At 38.6% G+C, this 26501-nt stretch overlaps 1 protein-coding gene across 13 annotated transcripts in view; it reads right to left on the reverse strand.

Annotated features, from left to right (window-relative positions):
* LOC110500989 (neuronal cell adhesion molecule) overlaps positions 1-26501 on the reverse strand; it is a 128180-nt gene that overhangs the window by 95355 nt on the left and 6324 nt on the right. Inside the window, exon 1 of one of the 13 annotated variants that reach the window (XM_036945238.1) lies at positions 25042-25146. The exons of the other annotated variants lie outside the window; for them this stretch is intronic. The gene's annotated coding sequence lies outside the window, so the exon portion shown is untranslated. Of the gene's footprint in view, positions 1-25041; positions 25147-26501 lie in introns of those variants that run through there. 13 annotated transcript variants of the gene reach the window in all.

Consider the following 26501-nt stretch of genomic DNA (forward strand, 5'->3'; position numbering starts at 1 on the left):
CATACATCAGCCAGACATACTGCAGCCAAACATACAGCAGCCAGACATACAGCAGCCAGACATACAGCAGCCAGACATACTACAGCCAGGCATACTGTAGCCAGGCATACTGCAGCCAGGCATACTGCAGCGAAACATACAGCAGCCAGACATACAGCAGCCAGACATACTGCAGCCAAACATACAGCAGCCAGACATACTGCAGCCAAACATACAGCAGCCAGACATACAGCAGCCAGACATACAGCAGCCAGACATACTGCAGCCAGGCATACTGTAGCCAGGCATACTGCAGCCAGGCATACTGCAGCGAAACATACAGCAGCCAGACATACAGCAGCCAGACATACTGCAGCCAGACATACAGCAGCCAGACATACTGTACTGCAGCCAGACGTACTGTACTGCAGCCAGACGTACTGCAGCCAGGCATACTGCAGCCAGACATACTGCAGCCAGACATACTGCAGCCAGGCATACTGCAGCCAGACATACTGCAGCCAGGCATACTGTAGCCAAGCATACTGCAGCCAGGCATACTGTACTGCAGCCAGACATACAGCAGCCAGACATACAGTAGCCAGACATACTGCAGCCAGACATACTGCAGCCAGACATACTGCAGCCAAACATACTGTACTGCAGCCAGACATACTGCAGCCAGGCATAATGTACTGCAGCCAGACATACTGCAGCCAGGCATACTGCAGCCAGACATACTGCAGCCAAACATACAGCAGCCAAACATACTGCAGCCAGACTTACTGTACTGCAGCCAGACGTACTGTATTGCAGCAATACATACAGCAGCCAGACGTACTGCAACCAGGCATACTGCAGCCAGGCATACTGTACTGCAGCCAGACATACTGTACAGCAGCCAGACGTACTGCAGCCAGGCATACTGCAGCCAGGCATACTGTACTGCAGCCAGACATACAGTAGCCAGACATACTGCAGCCAGACATACTGTACAGCAGCCAGACATACTGTACTGCAGCCAGACATACTGTACTGCAACCAGACATACTGCAGCCAGACATCCTGTAATGCAGCCAGACATACTGTACTGCAGCCAGACATACTGCACTGCAGCCAGACATACTGTACAGCAGCCAGATATACTTTACAGCAGCCAGACATACTGTACAGCAGCCAGACATACTGCACTGCAGCCAGACATACTGCACTGCAGCAAGACCTACTGTACTGCAGCCAGACATACTGCACTGCAGCCAGACATACTGTACTGCAGCCAGACGTACTGCAGCCAGGCATACTGTATTGCAGCAATCCATACAGCAGCCAGACGTACTGCAGCCAGACATACTGCACTGCAGCCAGACATACTGCACTGCAGCCAGACATACTGCACTGCAGCCAGACATACTGCACTGCAGCCAGACACACTGTACTGCAGCCAGACATACTGCAGCCAGACACACTGTACTGCAGCCAGACACAGTGTTTATTATTGCTAGTTCAGTTCCACTACAAACTGTATGATTATAAATGTTAAAGTGTCCTGCTGCATTAAGTGATCTTATCTTTTAGATCGATTCCAACAGTTATTTTAAATTGTCTCATTAAGCCGTTCACCTAAAGCCATGTAAGTAAATGCATGTTTTTCCAGTTCCCAGAGAAACACCGTGCTATAGCAATCTCTATGGCAACACCAGTCTTCACTTATTCTGAGGAGAAATGTCTGTTTCCAATTGATGTTAGAGGAAGCCATGTGCTCAACCTGATCTAGCAGAGGGTTAGAGGAAGCCATGTGTTCAACCTGATCTAGCAGAGGGTTAGAGGAAGCCATGTGTTCAACCTGATCTAGCAGAGGGTTAGAGGAAGCCATGTGCTCAACCTGATATAGCAGAGGGTTAGAGGAACCAATGTGTTCAACCTGATCTAGCAGAGGGTTAGAGGAAGCCATGTGTTCAACCTGATCTAGCAGAGGGTTAGATGAAGCCATGTGTTCAACCTGATCTAGCAGAGGGTTAGAGGAAGCCATGTGTTCAACCTGATCTAGCAGAGGGTTAGAGGAAGCCATGTGTTCAACCTGATCTAGCAGAGGGTTAGAGGAAGCCATGTGTTCAACCTGATCTAGCAGAGGGTTAGAGGAACCAATGTGTTCAACCTGATCTAGCAGAGGGTTAGAGGAAGCCATGTGTTCAACCTGATCTAACAGAGGGTTAGAGGAAGCCATGTGTTCAACCTGATCTAGCAGAGGGTTAGAGGAAGCCATGTGTTCAACCTGATCTAACAGAGGGTTAGAGGAAGCCATGTGTTCAACCTGATCTAGCAGAGGGTTAGAGGAAGCCATGTGCTCAACCTGATATAGCAGAGGGTTAGAGGAACCAATGTGTTCAACCTGATCTAGCAGAGGGTTAGAGGAAGCCATGTGTTCAACCTGATCTAGCAGAGGGTTAGAGGAAGCCATGTGTTCAACCTGATCTAGCAGAGGGTTAGAGGAACCAATGTGTTCTATCAGTCAATGCCTTACATATCCACTGTATCTGATACAGGCTATCAGTCAATGCCTTACATATCCACTGTATCTGATACAGGCTATCAGTCAATGCCTTACATATCCACTGTATCTAATACAGGCTATCAGTCAATGCCTTACATATCCACTATATCTGATACAGGCTATCAGTCAATGCCTTACATATCCACTATATCTGATACAGGCTATCAGTCAATGCCTTACATATCCACTATATCTGATACAGGCTATCAGTCAATGCCTTAAAGTGTCAATGCAGGAGTGACACATGTCAGAGCTGTCGTAGGGGGACTGTGCCAGTGCCTGCTGGTTTTCCAGGCAACAGAGAAAGTACACAGTACTCAAAACTAAAACAGTACTCAAAACTAAAACAGTACTCAAAACTAAAACAGTACTCAAAACTAAAGCAGTACTCAAAACTAAAGCAGTACTCAAAACTAAAACAGTACTCAAAACTAAAACAGTACTCAAAACTAAAACAGTACTCAAAACTAAAGCAGTACTCAAAACTAAAACAGTACTCAAAACTAAAACAGTACTCAAAACTAAAACAGTACTCAAAACTAAAGCAGTACTCAAAACTAAAACAGTACTCAAAACTAAAGCAGTACTCAAAAACGAGTGTCGCATAAAATGCAACACTACCAAATATCCATTAAGGTGGCAGTGGAATGCTGTTTCCTGTACCAGCAGGCAATTCCAGTTCTCTGCTAGGTCATATTGGAATCGAAGTCGGCATCAGGAGAGGATTTTGATGAGGGAAAACCAGGTTCCAAAACAATGGATTACAACGACGGTACAAGGAAGCTTGATGCAAACAGCACTCAGATGAGCAAAATGAAAAGGATTTTGATAGTCAGACAAATTCTAGTCAATTCATCTATAATTCATTGTACTGTAGTCGTTTTTTAAAACCTCATCTGTGGACTGACTTTGGCATCCCGAGGCGGTAACAGTGTGAATAGGCAATGAGGAAAGAAGACATTTTTGCATATCTGTGCAAGAAATAATCAATTATTTAAAAAAGTTATCTTACTGCCACAATCCTTGAGGGATTATCGTACATGCTAGAGAGGACCTTGACACACCAACCAGGCACATGTAGAGGTTGGACATAGTATACACTAGACAATGACAGAGCCCTATATCATCATTTCAAACTCTAATTGAATAGGATGTCTAAGGTAATATAGGCCAGACTCACGTTCCAGATACATCTCCCAGAGCAGTTACCAAACACCTAGAGCTTTGGAGAGAAAGAAACAGCATTCCCATGTGCAGTGGGACAACCCCTGTCATAAAGGACCATACAGTGCAGTAGGACAACCCCTGTCATAAAGGACCCTACAGTGCAGTAGGACAACCCCTGTCATAAAGGACCCTACAGTGCAGTAGGACAACCCCTGTCATAAAGGACCCTACAGTGCAGTAGGACAACCCCTGTCATAAAGGACCATACAGTGCAGTAGGACAACCCATGTCATAAAGGACCATACAGTGCAGTAGGACAACCCCTGTCATAAAGGACCCTACAGTGCAGTAGGACAACCCCTGTCATAAAGGACCCTACAGTGCAGTAGGACAACCCCTGTCATAAAGGACCATACAGTGCAGTAGGACAACCCCTGTCATAAAGGACCATACAGTGCAGTAGGACAACCCCTGTCATAAAGGACCCTACAGTGCAGTAGGACAACCCCTGTCATAAAGGACCCTACAGTGCAGTAGGACAACCCCTGTCATAAAGGACCATACAGTGCAGTAGGACAACCCCTGTCATAAAGGACCATACAGTGCAGTAGGACAACCCCTGTCATAAAGGACCCTACAGTGCAGTAGCACAACCCATGTCATAAAGGACCCTACAGTGCAGTAGCACAACCCATGTCATAAAGGATACTACAGTGAAGTAGCACACACCCTGTCATAAAGGACAATACAGTGCAGTAGCACAACCCCTGTCATAGAGGACTCTACAGTGCAGTAGCACAACCCCTGTCATAAAGGACCCTACAGTGCAGTAGCACAACCCCTGTCATAAAGGACCCTACAGTGCAGTAGGACAACCCCTGTCATAAAGGACCCTACAGTGCAGTAGCACAACCCCTGTCATACAGGACCCTACAGTGCAGTAGGACAACCCCTGTCATAAAGGACCCTACAGTGCAGTAGCACAACCCCTGTCATACAGGACCCTACAGTGCAGTAGCACAACCCCTGTCATAAAGGACCCTACAGTGCAGTAGCACAACCCCTGTCATAAAGGACCCTACAGTGCAGTAGCACAACCCCTGTCATAAAGGACCCTACAGTGCAGTAGCACAACCCCTGTCATAAAGGACCCTACAGTGCAGTAGCACAACCCCTGTCATAAAGGACCCTAGAGTGCAGTAGCACAACCCCTGTCATAAAGGACCCTACAGTGCAGTAGCACAACCCCTGTCATAAAGGACCCTAGAGTGCAGTAGCACAACCCCTGTCATAAAGCACCCTACAGTGCAGTAGGACAACACCTGTCATAAAGCACCCTACAGTGCAGTAGCACAACCCCTGTCATATAGGACTCTACAGTGCAGTAGGACAACCCCTGTCATATAGGACTCTACAGTGCAGTAGGACAACCCCTGTCATATAGGACTCTACAGTGCAGTAGGACAACCCCTGTCATATAGGACTCTACAGTGCAGTAGCACAACCCCTGTCATAAAGGACCCTACAGTGCAGTAGGACAACCCCTGTCATATAGGACTCTACAGTGCAGTAGGACAACCCCTGTCATATAGGACCCTACAGTGCAGTAGGACAACCCCTGTTATAAAGGACCCTACAGTGCAGTAGGTCAACCCCTGTCATAAAGGACCCTAGAGTGCAGTAGGACAACCCCTGTTATAAAGGACCCTACAGTGCAGTAGCACAACCCCTGTCATAAAGGACCCTACAGTGCAGTAGCACAACCCCTGTCATAAAGGACCCTACAGTGCAGTAGCACAACCCCTGTCATAAAGGACCCTAGAGTGCAGTAGCACAACCCCTGTCATAAAGGACCCTACAGTGCAGTAGCACAACCCCTGTCATAAAGGACCCTAGAGTGCAGTAGCACAACCCCTGTCATAAAGGACCCTACAGTGCAGTAGCACAACCCCTGTCATAAAGGACCCTAGAGTGCAGTAGCACAACCCCTGTCATAAAGCACCCTACAGTGCAGTAGGACAACACCTGTCATAAAGCACCCTACAGTGCAGTAGCACAACCCCTGTCATATAGGACTCTACAGTGCAGTAGGACAACCCCTGTCATATAGGACTCTACAGTGCAGTAGGACAACCCCTGTCATATAGGACTCTACAGTGCAGTAGGACAACCCCTGTCATAAAGGACCCTACAGTGCAGTAGGACAACCCCTGTCATAAAGGACCCTACAGTGCAGTAGCACAACCCCTGTCATATAGGACTCTACAGTGCAGTAGCACCACCCCTGTCATATAGGACTCTACAGTGCAGTAGCACCACCCCTGTCATAAAGGACTCTACAGTGCAGTAGCACCACCCCTGTCATATAGGACTCTACAGTGCAGTAGCACAACCCCTGTTATAAATTACTCTACAGTTTACTTTACTATCTTTATTTTTGACAACGTCTGGTTTGCTTAATATAAAGAATTTGAAATGATTTATACTTTTACTTTTGATATTTAAGTATATTTAAAACCAAATACTTTGACTTTTTCTCAAGTAGGATTTTACTGGGTGACTTTCACTTTTACTTAAGTCATTTTCTATTAAGGTATCTGTACTTTTACTCAAGTATGACAATTGGGTACTTTTTCCACCACTGCTGTTTCCTGTCTGTATCCTGTCTACTCTGCTACTGTAGCTAGGGAAATTATTTAATGTGTGTGTGTGTGATCCAACACTTACACCACACTCCCAAGATATCTGATCCCAGGACAGGAGTGACCTCACATAATAAGGGAAAGACAAGACACTACCGTGGTAAAACGATGTGATATCCATTCCACATCATTCAGTGACATTACCCTCACTACTGGTCCTATTGTAAAGTAATACATTCTATGATGCAGTAGCAATGGCTGACCTGTTTCCCACTACTTAATAGAGCTATATCTTTCAGCCAATACGCTCACATCATACTAGCTCCTGCATACAACAGGCTGTACAGACTGTAGCAGCTTTGACTTTGTTACAGAACGTTCACGTTTTGCATATTTCATTAAATAAAAGAGATGAGACTGAAGCTGAACACGAGGTAACAACGAGGAAGGGGTTATTCTCTTCTAACAGGTGGATCAAACTGTAGGAGTGAAAACAACAACTGTGAGACGCAGTCCTAACTGAGAGTGGGTAGACAGGCAGGCAGTGTGTTGCAAAGTGTTTACAGAGAGCTGGGTAAGGGTTAAGTAGGCTTTGTGACTAAGAGATCAGAGTGGAGGGAGAGGAGGAGAGAGAGGAGGAGAGAGAGTGGGCTGAGGGTAAATACCAGATCTGTCTCTGCAAGCCTGGGAAAATACTGGGCACCAGCACCACGACACGGTGCACAGCAAAGAATACATCCAGCACACAACCATACGAACATAGCATAGCCCAGTGTTTCCCTCCTCCAGTCCTCCAGTACCCCAACAGTTCTCTACAGCAGTGTTTCCCAGCTCCAGTCCTCCAGTACCCCAACAGTACTCTACAGCAGTGTATCCCTCCTCCAGTACCCCCAACAGTACTCTACAGCAGTGTTTCCCTCCTCCAGTACCACCAACAGTACTCTACAGCAGTGTTTCCCAGCTCCAGTCCTCCAGTACACCAACAGTACTCTACAGCAGTGTTTCCCTCCTCCAGTACCACCAACAGTACTCTACTGCAGTGTTTCCCTCCTCCAGTACCACCAACAGTACTTTACAGCAGTGTTTCCCTCCTCCAGTACCCCCAACAGTACTCTACTGCAGTGTTTCCCTCCTCCAGTACCACCAACAGTTCTCTACAGCAGTGTTTCCCTCCTCCAGTACCACCAACAGTTCTCTACAGCAGTGTTTCCCTCCTCCAGTACCACCAACAGTACTCTACAGCAGTGTTTCCCAGCTCCAGTACCACCAACAGTACTCTACAGCAGTGTTTCCCAGCTCCAGTCCTCCAGTACCCCCAACAGTACTAGACCTGGACCAAACAACATTCTGAATGAGGAAACAGGAAACAGAACTGTGAAGAATAGAGCGTGATTGAGTTAGAACTGACACAGTTTTGTAAAGATTCTCTGTCTTATTTAGAAGGCCTATCAAAGCTAACAGACATCTGCAATAAACATGATGAATGTTCCGTTCAACCAGCCCAGCTGAGCATCAGACTAGCAGACTGAATCCTGAGTGTGTTATTCCTCCTCTGGCATCTCTTTCATTCAGATAGAAAAGCATGTCAGACATTCATCCATAATACATTTGTCTGTCTGGCTGGGTGTTCCAAATGGAACCCTATTCCCTATATAGTGCACTACTTTAGACCAGAGCCCTATTCCCTATATAGTGCACTACTTTAGACCAGACCCCTATTCCCTATATAGTGCACTACTTTAGACCAGAGCCCTATTCCCTATATAGTGCACTACTTTAGACCAGAGCCCTATTCCCTATATAGTGCACTACTTTAGACCAGATCCCTAGGGACCCTGTTCAAGAGTAATGCACTCCATAGTGTAGATAATAGGGTACCATTTGGAACGGAGTGCATCTCTCCCAAAATAAAGCTTTCTGTTGGTCGCGGTCCAAGTCATTAAAAAAGGTAATTATCTGGGAAGAGCTGCAAAGTGTTAAAATTCACAATTTAATTGGGATATTGGAAGACAATGGGATGAGACAAATAGTTCTAAGTTAAGGGGAATAATTATGCCAAATAAATTCAGATAAGCAATTAGCTTTTATAATCTGATTCTCCATCTCACACAGCGGTATGAGGAAGGAAATTCTGCAACCATGACACATTATCAACTACAGAGAGTATAATGGTAACAAAACATGTCAAAAACATCCATAATGAAAGAGTCGCCTTCACTTATAAATGACATTCTAAATGGTTGAACGCATCACATCGTCACAATGCAGCTCATTGGCTACTGAAAGATGTGACCTGTTTGTCAACATTCTTATCAGGTTGATACATACAGTATTATACACCACAGTTATTATTAGTTCTTATCAGGTTGATACATACAGTATAATACATCACAGTTATTATTAGTTCTTATCAGGTTGATACATACAGTATAATACATCACAGTTATTATTAGTTCTTATCAGGTTGATACATACAGTATAATACATCACAGTTATTATTAGTTCTTATCAGGTTGATACATACAGTATAATACTAACACCACAGTTATTATTAGTTCTTATCAGGTTGATACATACAGTACAATACATCACAGTTATTATTAGTTCTTATCAGGTTGATACATACAGTATAATACATCACAGTTATTATTAGTTCTTATCAGGTTGATACATACAGTATAATACACCACAGTTATTATTAGTTCTTATCAGGTTGATACATACAATATAATACATCACAGTTATTATTAGTTATTATCAGGTTGATACATACAGTATAATAATAACACCACAGTTATTATTAGTTCTTATCAGGTTGATACATACAGTATAATACACCACAGTTATTATTAGTTCTTATCAGGTTGATACATACAGTATAATACACCTCAGTTATTATTAGTTCTTATCAGGTTGATACATACAGTATAATACACCACAGTTATTATTAGTTCTTATCAGGTTGATACATACAGTATAATACATCACAGTTATTATTAGTTCTTATCAGGTTGATACATACAGTATAATACACCACAGTTATTATTAGTTCTTATCAGGTTGATACATACAGTATAATACATCACAGTTATTATTAGTTCTTATCAGGTTGATACATACAGTATTATACACCACAGTTATTATTAGTTCTTATCAGGTTGATACATACAGTATAATACATCACAGTTATTATTAGTTCTTATCAGGTTGATACATACAGTATAATAATAACACCACAGTTATTATTAGTTCTTATCAGGTTGATACATACAGTATAATACACCACAGTTATTATTAGTTCTTATCAGGTTGATACATACAGTATAATACACCTCAGTTATTATTAGTTCTTATCAGGTTGATACATACAGTATAATACACCACAGTTATTATTAGTTCTTATCAGGTTGATACATACAGTATAATACATCACAGTTATTATTAGTTCTTATCAGGTTGATACATACAGTATAATACACCACAGTTATTATTAGTTCTTATCAGGTTGATACATACAGTATAATACATCACAGTTATTATTAGTTCTTATCAGGTTGATACATACAGTATTATACACCACAGTTATTATTAGTTCTTATCAGGTTGATACATACAGTATAATACATCACAGTTATTATTAGTTCTTATCAGGTTGATACATACAGTATAATAATAACACCACAGTTATTATTAGTTCTTATCAGGTTGATACATACAGTATTATACACCACAGTTATTATTAGTTCTTATCAGGTTGATACATACAGTATAATACATCACAGTTATTATTAGTTCTTATCAGGTTGATACATACAGTATAATACATCACAGTTATTATTAGTTCTTATCAGGTTGATACATACAGTATAATACATCACAGTTATTATTAGTTCTTATCAGGTTGATACATACAGTATAATACTAACACCACAGTTATTATTAGTTCTTATCAGGTTGATACATACAGTATAATACATCACAGTTATTATTAGTTCTTATCAGGTTGATACATACAGTATAATACATCACAGTTATTATTAGTTCTTATCAGGTTGATACATACAGTATAATACACCACAGTTATTATTAGTTCTTATCAGGTTGATACATACAATATAATACATCACAGTTATTATTAGTTATTATCAGGTTGATACATACAGTATAATAATAACACCACAGTTATTATTAGTTCTTATCAGGTTGATACATACAGTATAATACACCACAGTTATTATTAGTTCTTATCAGGTTGATACATACAGTATAATACACCTCAGTTATTATTAGTTCTTATCAGGTTGATACATACAGTATAATACACCACAGTTATTATTAGTTCTTATCAGGTTGATACATACAGTATAATACATCACAGTTATTATTAGTTCTTATCAGGTTGATACATACAGTATAATACACCACAGTTATTATTAGTTCTTATCAGGTTGATACATACAGTATAATACATCACAGTTATTATTAGTTCTTATCAGGTTGATACATACAGTATTATACACCACAGTTATTATTAGTTCTTATCAGGTTGATACATACAGTATAATACATCACAGTTATTATTAGTTCTTATCAGGTTGATACATACAGTATAATACATCACAGTTATTATTAGTTCTTATCAGGTTGATACATACAGTATAATACATCACAGTTATTATTAGTTCTTATCAGGTTGATACATACAGTATAATACACCACAGTTATTATTAGTTCTTATCAGGTTGATACATACAGTATAATACATCACAGTTATTATTAGTTCTTATCAGGTTGATACATACAGTATAATACATCACAGTTATTATTAGTTATTATCAGGTTGATACATACAGTATAATAATAACACCACAGTTATTATTAGTTCTTATCAGGTTGATACATACAGTATAATACTAACACCACAGTTATTATTAGTTCTTATCAGGTTGATACATACAGTATAATACATCACAGTTATTATTAGTTCTTATCAGGTTGATACATACAGTATAATACATCACAGTTATTATTAGTTCTTATCAGGTTGATACATACAGTATAATACATCACAGTTATTATTAGTTCTTATCAGGTTGATACATACAGTATAATACATCACAGTTATTATTAGTTCTTATCAGGTTGATACATACAGTATAATACATCACAGTTATTATTAGTTCTTATCAGGTTGATACATACAGTATAATACACCACAGTTATTATTAGTTCTTATCAGGTTGATACATACAGTATAATACACCACAGTTATTATTAGTTCTTATCAGGTTGATACATACAGTATTATACACCACAGTTATTATTAGTTCTTATCAGGTTGATACATACAGTATAATACATCACAGTTATTATTAGTTCTTATCAGGTTGATACATACAGTATAATACATCACAGTTATTATTAGTTCTTATCAGGTTGATACATACAGTATAATACATCACAGTTATTATTAGTTCTTATCAGGTTGATACATACAGTATAATACACCACAGTTATTATTAGTTCTTATCAGGTTGATACATACAATATAATACATCACAGTTATTATTAGTTCTTATCAGGTTGATACATACAGTATAATAATAACACCACAGTTATTATTAGTTCTTATCAGGTTGATACATACAGTATAATACACCACAGTTATTATTAGTTCTTATCAGGTTGATACATACAGTATAATACACCTCAGTTATTATTAGTTCTTATCAGGTTGATACATACAGTATAATACACCACAGTTATTATTAGTTCTTATCAGGTTGATACATACAGTATAATACATCACAGTTATTATTAGTTCTTATCAGGTTGATACATACAGTATAATACACCACAGTTATTATTAGTTCTTATCAGGTTGATACATACAGTATAATACATCACAGTTATTATTAGTTCTTATCAGGTTGATACATACAGTATTATACATCACAGTTATTATTAGTTCTTATCAGGTTGATACATACAGTATAATACATCACAGTTATTATTAGTTCTTATCAGGTTGATACATACAGTATAATACATCACAGTTATTATTAGTTCTTATCAGGTTGATACATACAGTATAATACATCACAGTTATTATTAGTTATTATCAGGTTGATACATACAGTATAATAATAACACCACAGTTATTATTAGTTCTTATCAGGTTGATACATACAGTATAATACTAACACCACAGTTATTATTAGTTCTTATCAGGTTGATACATACAGTATAATACATCACAGTTATTATTAGTTCTTATCAGGTTGATACATACAGTATAATACATCACAGTTATTATTAGTTCTTATCAGGTTGATACATACAGTATAATACATCACAGTTATTATTAGTTCTTATCAGGTTGATACATACAGTATAATACATCACAGTTATTATTAGTTATTATCAGGTTGATACATACAGTATAATACATCACAGTTATTATTAGTTCTTATCAGGTTGATACATACAGTATAATACATCACAGTTATTATTAGTTCTTATCAGGTTGATACATACAGTATAATACATCACAGGTATTATTAGTTCTTATCAGGTTGATACATACAGTATAATACATCACAGTTATTATTAGTTATTATCAGGTTGATACATACAGTATAATACATCACAGTTATTATTAGTTCTTATCAGGTTGATACATACAGTATAATACTAACACCACAGTTATTATTAGTTCTTATCAGGTTGATACATACAGTATAATACATCACAGTTATTATTAGTTCTTATCAGGTTGATACATACAGTATAATACATCACAGTTATTATTAGTTCTTATCAGGTTGATACATACAGTATAATACACCACAGTTATTATTAGTTCTTATCAGGTTGATACATACAATATAATACATCACAGTTATTATTAGTTATTATCAGGTTGATACATACAGTATAATAATAACACCACAGTTATTATTAGTTCTTATCAGGTTGATACATACAGTATAATACACCACAGTTATTATTAGTTCTTATCAGGTTGATACATACAGTATAATACACCTCAGTTATTATTAGTTCTTATCAGGTTGATACATACAGTATAATACACCACAGTTATTATTAGTTCTTATCAGGTTGATACATACAGTATAATACATCACAGTTATTATTAGTTCTTATCAGGTTGATACATACAGTATAATACACCACAGTTATTATTAGTTCTTATCAGGTTGATACATACAGTATAATACATCACAGTTATTATTAGTTCTTATCAGGTTGATACATACAGTATTATACACCACAGTTATTATTAGTTCTTATCAGGTTGATACATACAGTATAATACATCACAGTTATTATTAGTTCTTATCAGGTTGATACATACAGTATAATAATAACACCACAGTTATTATTAGTTCTTATCAGGTTGATACATACAGTATAATACACCACAGTTATTATTAGTTCTTATCAGGTTGATACATACAGTATAATACACCTCAGTTATTATTAGTTCTTATCAGGTTGATACATACAGTATAATACACCACAGTTATTATTAGTTCTTATCAGGTTGATACATACAGTATAATACATCACAGTTATTATTAGTTCTTATCAGGTTGATACATACAGTATAATACACCACAGTTATTATTAGTTCTTATCAGGTTGATACATACAGTATAATACACCACAGTTATTATTAGTTCTTATCAGGTTGATACATACAGTATAATACATCACAGTTATTATTAGTTCTTATCAGGTTGATACATACAGTATTATACACCACAGTTATTATTAGTTCTTATCAGGTTGATACATACAGTATAATACATCACAGTTATTATTAGTTCTTATCAGGTTGATACATACAGTATAATACTAACACCACAGTTATTATTAGTTCTTATCAGGTTGATACATACAGTATAATACATCACAGTTATTATTAGTTCTTATCAGGTTGATACATACAGTATAATACATCACAGTTATTATTAGTTCTTATCAGGTTGATACATACAGTATAATACACCACAGTTATTATTAGTTCTTATCAGGTTGATACATACAATATAATACATCACAGTTATTATTAGTTATTATCAGGTTGATACATACAGTATAATAATAACACCACAGTTATTATTAGTTCTTATCAGGTTGATACATACAGTATAATACACCACAGTTATTATTAGTTCTTATCAGGTTGATACATACAGTATAATACACCTCAGTTATTATTAGTTCTTATCAGGTTGATACATACAGTATAATACACCACAGTTATTATTAGTTCTTATCAGGTTGATACATACAGTATAATACATCACAGTTATTATTAGTTCTTATCAGGTTGATACATACAGTATAATACACCACAGTTATTATTAGTTCTTATCAGGTTGATACATACAGTATAATACATCACAGTTATTATTAGTTCTTATCAGGTTGATACATACAGTATTATACACCACAGTTATTATTAGTTCTTATCAGGTTGATACATACAGTATAATACATCACAGTTATTATTAGTTCTTATCAGGTTGATACATACAGTATAATACATCACAGTTATTATTAGTTCTTATCAGGTTGATACATACAGTATAATACATCACAGTTATTATTAGTTCTTATCAGGTTGATACATACAGTATAATACACCACAGTTATTATTAGTTCTTATCAGGTTGATACATACAGTATAATACATCACAGTTATTATTAGTTCTTATCAGGTTGATACATACAGTATAATACATCACAGTTATTATTAGTTATTATCAGGTTGATACATACAGTATAATAATAACACCACAGTTATTATTAGTTCTTATCAGGTTGATACATACAGTATAATACTAACACCACAGTTATTATTAGTTCTTATCAGGTTGATACATACAGTATAATACATCACAGTTATTATTAGTTCTTATCAGGTTGATACATACAGTATAATACATCACAGTTATTATTAGTTCTTATCAGGTTGATACATACAGTATAATACATCACAGTTATTATTAGTTCTTATCAGGTTGATACATACAGTATAATACATCACAGTTATTATTAGTTCTTATCAGGTTGATACATACAGTATAATACATCACAGTTATTATTAGTTCTTATCAGGTTGATACATACAGTATAATACACCACAGTTATTATTAGTTCTTATCAGGTTGATACATACAGTATAATACACCACAGTTATTATTAGTTCTTATCAGGTTGATACATACAGTATTATACACCACAGTTATTATTAGTTCTTATCAGGTTGATACATACAGTATAATACATCACAGTTATTATTAGTTCTTATCAGGTTGATACATACAGTATAATACATCACAGTTATTATTAGTTCTTATCAGGTTGATACATACAGTATAATACATCACAGTTATTATTAGTTCTTATCAGGTTGATACATACAGTATAATACACCACAGTTATTATTAGTTCTTATCAGGTTGATACATACAATATAATACATCACAGTTATTATTAGTTCTTATCAGGTTGATACATACAGTATAATAATAACACCACAGTTATTATTAGTTCTTATCAGGTTGATACATACAGTATAATACACCACAGTTATTATTAGTTCTTATCAGGTTGATACATACAGTATAATACACCTCAGTTATTATTAGTTCTTATCAGGTTGATACATACAGTATAATACACCACAGTTATTATTAGTTCTTATCAGGTTGATACATACAGTATAATACATCACAGTTATTATTAGTTCTTATCAGGTTGATACATACAGTATAATACACCACAGTTATTATTAGTTCTTATCAGGTTGATACATACAGTATAATACATCACAGTTATTATTAGTTCTTATCAGGTTGATACATACAGTATTATACATCACAGTTATTATTAGTTCTTATCAGGTTGATACATACAGTATAATACATCACAGTTATTATTAGTTCTTATCAGGTTGATACATACAGTATAATACATCACAGTTATTATTAGTTCTTATCAGGTTGATACATACAGTATAATACATCACAGTTATTATTAGTTATTATTAGGTTGATACATACAGTATATTAATAACACCACAGTTATTATTAGTTCTTATCAGGTTGATACATACAGTATAATACTAACACCACAGTTATTATTAGTTCTTATCAGGTTGATACATACAGTATAATACATCACAGTTATTATTAGTTCTTATCAGGTTGATACATACAGTATAATACATCACAGTTATTATTAGTTCTTATCAGGTTGATACATACAGTATAATACATCACAGTTATTATTAGTTCTTATCAGGTTGATACATACAGTATAATACATCACAGTTATTATTAGTTCTTATCAGGTTGATACATACAGTATAATACATCACAGTTATTATTAGTTCTTATCAGGTTGATACATACAGTATAATACACCACAGTTATTATTAGTTCTTATCAGGTTGATACATACAGTATAATACACCACAGTTATTATTAGTTCTTATCAGGTTGATACATACAGTATTATACACCACAGTTATTATTAGTTCTTATCAGGTTGATACATACAGTATAATACATCACAGTTATTATTAGTTCTTATCAGGTTGATACATACAGTATAATACATCACAGTTATTATTAGTTCTTATCAGGTTGATACATACAGTATAATACATCACAGTTATTATTAGTTCTTATCAGGTTGATACATACAGTATAATACATCACAGTTATTGTTAGTTCTTATCAGGTTGATACATACAGTATAATACACCACAGTTATTATTAGTTCTTATCAGGTTGATACATACAGTATAATACACCACAGTTATTATTAGTTCTTATCAGGTTGATACATACAGTATAATACACCTAAGTTATTATTAGTTCTTATCAGGTTGATACATACAGTGTAATACACCACAGTTATTATTAGTTCTTATCAGGTTGATACATACAGTATAATACATCACAGTTATTATTAGTTCTTATCAGGTTGATACATACAGTATAATACTTACACCACAGTTATTATTAGTTCTTATCAGGTTGATACATACAGTATAATACATCACAGTTATTATTAGTTCTTATCAGGTTGATACATACAGTATAATACATCACAGTTATTATTAGTTCTTATCAGGTTGATACATACAGTATAATACACCACAGTTATTATTAGTTCTTATCAGGTTGATACATACAGTATAATACATCACAGTTATTATTAGTTCTTATCAGGTTGATACATACAGTATAATACACCACAGTTATTATTAGTTCTCATCAGGTTGATACATACAATATAATACATCACAGTTATTATTAGTTCTTATCAGGTTGATACATACAGTATAATACATCACAGTTATTATTAGTTCTTATCAGGTTGATATATACAGTATAATACACCACAGTTATTATTAGTTCTTATCAGGTTGATACATACAGTATAATACACCACAGTTATTATTAGTTCTTATCAGGTTGATACATACAGTATAATACATCACAGTTATTATTAGTTCTTATCAGGTTGATACATACAGTATAATACACCACAGTTATTATTAGTTCTCATCAGGTTGATACATACAATATAATACATCACAGTTATTATTAGTTCTTATCAGGTTGATACATACAGTATAATACATCACAGTTATTATTAGTTCTTATCAGGTTGATATATACAGTATAATACACCACAGTTATTATTAGTTCTTATCAGGTTGATACATACAGTATAATACATCACAGTTATTATTAGTTCTTATCAGGTTGATATATACAGTATAATACACCACAGTTATTATTAGTTCTTATCAGGTTGATACATACAGTATTATACACCACAGTTATTATTAGTTCTTATCAGGTTGATACATACAGTATTATACATCACAGTTATTATTAGTTCTTATCAGGTTGATACATACAGTATAATACATCACAGTTATTATTAGTTCTTATCAGGTTGATACATACAGTATTATACACCACAGTTATTATTAGTTCTTATCAGGTTGATACATACAGTATAATACATCACAGTTATTATTAGTTCTTATCAGGTTGATACATACAGTATTATACACCACAGTTATTATTAGTTCTTATCAGGTTGATACATACAGTATAATACATCACAGTTATTATTAGTTCTTATCAGGTTGATACATACAGTATAATACATCACAGTTATTATTAGTTTTTATCAGGTTGATACATACAGTATAATACTAACACCACAGTTATTATTAGTTCTTATCAGGTTGATATATACAGTATAATACTAACACCACAGTTATTTTTAGTTCTTATCAGGTTGATACATACAGTATAATACATCACAGTTATTATTAGTTCTTATCAGGTTGATACATACAGTATAATACACCACAGTTATTATTAGTTCTTATCAGGTTGATGATAATATCTTATGAGGTTTATCTGTGACTGGTACAGAGGGCTGTGTCTGGTTCAGAGGGCTGTGTCTGGTATAGAGGGCTGTGTCTGGTACAGAGGGCTGTGTCTGGTACAGAGGGCTGTGTCTGGTTCAGAGGGCTGTGTCTGGTTCAGAGGGCTGTGTCTGGTTCAGAGGGCTGTGTCTGGTACAGAGGGCTGTGTCTGGTACAGAGGGCTGTGTCTGGTACAGAGGGCTGTGTCTGGTACAGAGGGCTGTGTCTGGTTCAGAGGGCTGTGTCTGGTACAGAGGGCTGTGTCTGGTACAGAGGGCTGTGTCTGGTACAGAGGGCTGTGTCTGGTACAGAGGGCTGTGTCTGGTTCAGAGGGCTGTGTCTGGTATAGAGGGCTGTGTCTGGTACAGAGGGCTGTGTCTGGTACAGAGGGCTGTGTCTGGTACAGAGGGCTGTGTCTGGTACAGAGGGCTGTGTCTGGTACAGAGGGCTGTGTCTGGTTCAGAGGGCTGTGTCTGGTACAGAGGGCTGTGTCTGGTTCAGAGGGCTGTGTCTGGTACAGAGGGCTGTGTCTGGTACAGAGGGCTGTGTCTGGTTCAGAGGGCTGTGTCTGGTTCAGAGGGCTGTGTCTGGTTCAGAGGGCTGTGTCTGGTTCAGATGGCTGTGTCTGGTTCAGAGGGCTGTGTCTGGTTCAGAGGGCTGTGTCTGGTTCAGAGGGCTGTGTCTGGTACAGAGGGCTGTGTCTGGTACAGAGGGCTGTGTCTGGTACAGAGGGCTGTGTCTGGTACAGAGGGCTGTGTCTGGTACAGAGGGCTGTGTCTGGTACAGAGGGCTGTGTCTGGTTCAGAGGGCTGTGTCTGGTACAGAGGGCTGTGTCTGGTTCAGAGGGCTGTGTCTGGTACAGAGGGCTGTGTCTGGTACAGAGGGCTGTGTCTGGTACAGAGGGCTGTGTCTGGTACAGAGGGCTGTGTCTGGTTCAGAGGGCTGTGTCTGGTACAGAGGGCTGTGTCTGGTACAGAGGGCTGTGTCTGGTACAGAGGGCTGTGTATGGTATAGAGGGCTGTGTCTGGTTCAGAGGGCTGTGGCTGGTACAGAGGGCTGTGTCTGGTACAGAGGGCTGTGTCTGGTACAGAGGGCTGTGTCTGGTACAGAGGGCAGTGTCTGCAGGTTGTTTGATGAAAGTCAAGCTCATTTGTATATTATCTCTAAGAGGGATATCTCTCATAACCACAGTAAACAGATGGTAGATTTAGTGGAGAGTGGCTTGGAGAAACAGCTCCATGAAATTCTAAATAATCTATGCCATTACTGAGGCGTAGTTGAAGATGGTGGAGAAGAGGAGCCATCATATCTAACGACAGACCTGCCCTTTCAATCTGATGCAGTGATAAAACAGAGTGCTATCAGCACAGAGCTGGATGGAGACAGACATTATGACCAGAGGCAAAAAGCCTGTTAGGCCCTAATGCAGGGCTCTCTGACAGGAAAATGCTGTGCCTCCTAAAAAAGAGACAGGTCATCAGTTTTCTCTAGAGAGAGAGAGAGATGGGGGGAGTGGGAGAGAGAGTGTGAGAGTGTGAGTGAGAGAGAGAGAGAGAGAGAGAGAGAGAGAGAGAGAGAGAGAGAGAGAGAGAGAGAGAGAGAGAGAGAGAGATGGGGGGGTGAGAGAGTGTGAGAGTGTGAGTGAGAGAGAGAGAGAGAGAGAGAGAGAGAGAGAGAGAGTGAGAGAGACAGACAGACAGACAGACAGACAGACAGACAGACAGACAGACAGACAGACAGCATGCTAGGGGTATTATTCTCCTCCCAGGGGTGTGAGAGACAGACAGACAGACAGACAGCATGCTAGGGGTATTATTCTCCTCCCAGGGGTGTGAGAGGGTAATTAAGCTTTAATCACATTGAATTGTCCATTTAAAAGATAACGTGTGATAGTATAAAATATTCATTTTGTCACCTGAGAGAGAGAGAAGAATGTATATTTTAATACCAGTCAGACCTCAGTCTTTCCAGCCCATGTCTCGGAGACTAAGTCGTCTAACAGGAGAATCTCAGTAGAAATAAGAACAAAAAGATCCCATGACTTTATTCCACTTTAGACAAAACTCTTGTTTTGAGGCTAAACGACAGATAATCCGCAAAGTTTAAACCATTAAGTTATCAAATCTTTTCTGATTTTATTAGTGGTTTGAGAGGAGGATTAAATTGGCATTCGCTCAAATTGAATCATCGATTGACCACAGGCTGCAGTGATTCTGAGAGTGACAGAGAGAGCTGTAAATCTAATCTAATCAGGCCGGGCCTTCCAGGTCCAGCCCACTAAAACACACAGCTAGCAGGCAGCATATAGCCAACATAGCACGCACACACACAGCAAACACAGTACATACTGTACACAGCTAAACACAAGTCACAGTGGAGACGACAACAGGCCAGCCTGACAGTAACAACACCCACCAACCTCACAGAGGGGTGTGGCATAACCACTGCAGTGACAAGTAATTGACCTCTACAGTAACACAAACATTGTCTCTACTGTAATAAATAGACCTAAAGATCCTATATGTATCGTAAAGGACCATCAGTGCTGTAGAGTAACTGGTCTCATGTCTCATCTACCACAGTTCAGGTGACATAACCTCATTATCTATAGGACACATCTACTACAGTTCAGGTGACATAACCTCATTATCTATAGGACACATCTACTACAGGTCAGGTGACATAACCTCATTATATAAAGGATACAAATATTGCAATACAAAGGATTTAGGATCTTGTGTTTATCTGTGGCACACTGGCCGATCTGGTAATTGAAGGACATGAAACATACTGCTACCCTTAGGACCAGAGTCATGGGAGGGAGGGAGGGAGGGAGGGGGAGAGAGATAGAGAGACAGCGAGAGAGAGAGAGAGGGAGGGAGGGAGGGAGGGAGGGAGGGAGGGAGGGAGGGAGGGAGGGAGGGAGGGAGGGAGGGAGGGAGGTTAATGCTCTATTGGGGACGGTTAGTCTTCCATACTTTATGATGCAGTAACATCCATAATAAAAGCAGAAGTTAAATATAATCACCCCAGGACCAAATGGTTCCTTGTGAACAGAGATGGGAGGGGAATGTGAAAGATGGGGAGTGTGTGCCACTAGCAGAGATTACAGCCAGCATCACAGGACCAGCTTCCTCCCACCACCACTTCCTCTTCCTCTCTGAGGAGGAAGGCAGACAGACCATAGACATAAAGACCCGTCTCCTCTAATTGGTTTATCAGTGGGCCGCCACATCCTCCATCCACAACCACAAACCCCGTGCGCTCATAAATTACATCCCCAAATTGAGCCTGTACGCTTGTTCAGTGTTCAGCCTCTTCATTTGTGAACAGGCCAGCTGCTGAACCGTTTATCTTCACCACAAAGACATTCTGTATTAGTTTCAGCCCCCGAAAGCCTCCACTGAAGCCACAGAATGGGCCTCTCTGTCGGCCCAGACGGGTAGGAGAGGTTAGTGATAGGATACAGACTCCATTGAACTGGACTTCATTTTCCCACACCACTCAGATAGTGATGCTACTTCTCCAGTCAGTACAAAGCACTGACCACCCTTCTGACAGCTTGGCGATAGGACAGATCTATGGGAGAAACCTTGAGGAGGATGCTGATTAAAAAAACAAACATAAAAGTTGTATTTGTCTATAGATAGATAGTATGGGAGAACTTTGTGAAAATCGAGGGAATGTATACGCTGATATAAAAGGCTTATGATGTAATGTTCTATAGATTGTTCTAGAAACCGTATACTGTATATATACACACGCCTGAGAGAATACACGCTGACAGAAAGGCTTATGATGTAGTGTTCTATAGATTATTCTATCAGCCATACAGTACACGCTCACGAAGGGCCCTAAATTAGATTTCCCTGTCAAATGAATCACTTCATGAAATTAAATATGGGTTGTGAATGTGATTGAAAACAAACAAAGCTGCCAGGCATGGAAGGAATATCTCAGTTTCCCTCCCACATAATGCTGAGTATAGATCTTTGATGCACACACACACACACACACACACACACACACACAGACACACACACACTCACACACACACACACACACACACACACACACACACACACACACACACACACACACACACACACACACACACACACACACACACACACACACACACACACACACACACACACACACACACACGGCAGAGGGAACAATCCGTCACAGACTGACAGAATCTATTATGCTCTCAGAAAACGTGTTTAGTAATCATTGTTATGAGCTTACGTCTGGTTGGTTTATTTAAACTACTCTCAACATGTGACCATGGAAGTCTTAAAGCCATTGGTTGTTTGGGTGAGGAGAGAATGTGGCCTAGTTGAATGGTTACTTTGACCTAAATCTCAGAGCTGAGATAAAGATTTCACTGTTTGGGATAATATTTTGAACCTTCTGTAGGCCTCCTGTACAAGGAATTAACATCACCATACTATGTACAAGGCATTAAGAACACCATACTATGTACAAGGCATTAAACTCACCATACTATGTACAAGGCATTAAGAACACCATACTATGTACAAGGCATTAAGAACACCATACTATGTACAAGGCATTAAACTCACCATACTATGTACAAGGCATTAAACTCACCATACTATGTACAAGGCATTAAACTCACCATACTATGTACAAAGCATTAAACTCACCATACTATGTACAAGGCATTAACATCACCATACTATGTACAAGGCATTAAGATCACCATACTATGTACAAGGCATTAAGATCACCATACTATGTACAAGGCATTAAGATCACCATACTATGTACAAGGCATTAAACTCACCATACTATGTACAAGGCATTAAACTCACCATACTATGTACAAGGCATTAAGATCACCATACTATGTACAAGGCATTAAACTCACCATACTATGTACAAGGCATTAAACTCACTATACTATGTAGAAGGCATTAAACTCACCATACTATGTACAAGGCATTAAACTCACTATACTATGTACAAGGCATTAAACTCACCATACTATGTACAAGGCATTAAGATCACCATACTATGTACAAGGCATTAAACTCACTATACTATGTACAAGGCATTAAACTCACCATACTATGTACAAGGCATTAAGATCACCATACTATGTACAAGGCATTAAACTCACCATACTATGTACAAGGCATTAAGATCACCATACTATGTACAAGGCATTAAACTCACCATACTATGTACAAGGCATTAAGATCGCCATACTATGTACAAGGCATTAAACTCACCATACTATGTACAAGGCATTAAACTCACCATACTATGTACAAGGCATTAAACTCACCATACTATGTACAAGGCATTAAACTCACCATACTATGTACAAGGCATTAAGATCACCATACTATGTACAAGGCATTAAACTCACCATACTATGTACAAGGCATTAAACTCACCATACTATGTACAAGGCATTAAGATCGTCATACTATGTACAAGGCATTAAACTCATTATACTATGTACAAGGTATTAAACTCACCATACTATGTACAAGGCATTAATCTCACTATACTATGTACAAGACATTAAGATCACCATACTATGTACAAGGCATTAAGATCGCCATACTATGTACAAGGCATTAAACTCACCATACTATGTACAAGGCATTAAACTCACCATACTATGTACAAGGCATTAAACTCACCATACTATGTACAAGGCATTAAGATCACCATACTATGTACAAGGCATTAATCTCACTATACTATGTACAAGGCATTAAACTCACTATACTATGTACAAGGCATTAAGATCGCCATACTATGTACAAGGCATTAAGATCGCCATACTATGTACAAGGCATTAAACTCACCATACTATGTACAAGGCATTAAACTCACCATACTATGTACAAGGCATTAGCATATTATTTGTTCATAGTGAAAAGAACATCTGCCACAAAGTCAAAAATAAAAAAAATGTCCCCACCTAATTAAAGCCAAAGATCAACTGTAAATGAATCAAAACCCCTGATTATTAATTATTATCTTTCATAAACCATCTATAAACCATGTCTGCACTTAGCTCATGACAGATGGAAAGAGATTGCAGATTTGCCTCCAAAAACCAACTTTGTCAGTCAACGTCAATTTAAATCCTACCAAATATTTTTTAAACAGTAACCAGTAAACCTCTCCCTTACAAACTCAAATTGGATAAAAAGTTGCAACACCTTACTGTGTGAAGTCCTGATGATCAATTATTGTCTTCCATAAACCTTCATTGTACTATAAAGGAAAGGGGAAGGGGGAGACCTAGTCAGTTGTACAACTGACTGCCTTCAACTGAAATGTGTCTTCTGCATTTCACCCAACCCCTCTGAATCAGAGATCCACCATCCACGTCTTAGGTGCCCGGGGCTCGTGGCAGTTGGAGAGAGAGTTTGGAACGATTTTCCTCCTAAAAAAACTGCCACATTTCACTCAATGTCAATGTAGATCTCCCCAAATCTTTATTAAACAGCGACCTTTGAACTCTCCAATCACAGACCCCATTGAATGTGGTGATTTCCCAACAAGAGCTTTGGCTTTAATTCGCTCTCTCTGGACATAAGCAGGTCTTACATCTCAAATCAGGAAACAGGCCACCAGTGGCATTTACTGAGCAATTAAAAATGGCACAAACGTCTGAACTGCCAAGACAACAAAGGGTGTGTGTGTGTGTGTGTGTGTGTGTGTGTGTGTGTGTGTGTGTGTGTGTGTGTGTGTGTGTGTGTGTGTGTGTGTATTTCTGCTGAAATACAGCTACTGAAAACTACTGTACTACCAGTCCAGTATAACTCTGGGTCCGTTTCCTCCTTGACCTCCCCACTCACCCATCTGTTGCCCATGGCAATGGGGTGGATCTGAGAGGCTGCTCTGGGGTTTTATCCATCTCTCACTGAGCCACTATTTAAATAACCTGCCCAAGTTGATATTTCAGCACCTCATCTTCAAACACAATCAAAATGGATAAATGATGATGAGAGCAGATATCTATTCAGCATGCATCTACAGAAGCCTCACAGCAGGGGTCTTTATCATTAAGTCATCATAGAGGGCAGAGAGTGGAGGGGGAGGGAGAGTAGGGGAGAGGTGGAGAGACGTAGAAAGGGGAGAGAGGTGGAGAGATGGGAGAGGAATGAGAGCTGGCGAGGGATAGAGCTGGAGAGGAAGAGAGGGGAGAGAGTAGGAGAGAGATGGAGAGGGGAGAGAGGTGGAGTTAGAGGAAGGAGAGAGGGGGGAAGTGGAGATCGCAGGGAGAGGTGGAGAGAGGGGAGGGAGAGGGGAGAGGTGGAGAGGGGAGAGAGGGGAGGGGAGAGGTAGAGAGAGAGATAGAGAGAGGAGAGAGGAGAGGTAGAGAGAGATGGAGAGAGGAGAGAGTAGGAGAGAGATGGAGAGGGGAGAGAGGTGGAGTTAGAGGAAGGAGAGACGGGGGAAGTGGAGATGGCAGGGAGAGGGGAGAGGTGGAGAGAGGGGAGGGAGAGAGGGGAGAGGTGGAGAGAGGGGAGGGAGAGGGGAGAGGTGGGGAGAAGGGAGGGAGAGGGGAGAGGTGGAGAGAGGGGAGGGAGAGGGGAGAGGTGGAAAGAGGGGAGGGAGAGGGGAGAGGTGGGGAGAAGGGAGAGGTGGGGAGAGGTGGGGAGAAGGGCGAGGG

The sequence above is a fragment of the Oncorhynchus mykiss genome, chromosome 15, assembly GCF_013265735.2.
Source record: "Oncorhynchus mykiss isolate Arlee chromosome 15, USDA_OmykA_1.1, whole genome shotgun sequence".
In the NCBI taxonomy this organism is placed as follows: Eukaryota; Metazoa; Chordata; class Actinopteri; order Salmoniformes; family Salmonidae; genus Oncorhynchus; species Oncorhynchus mykiss.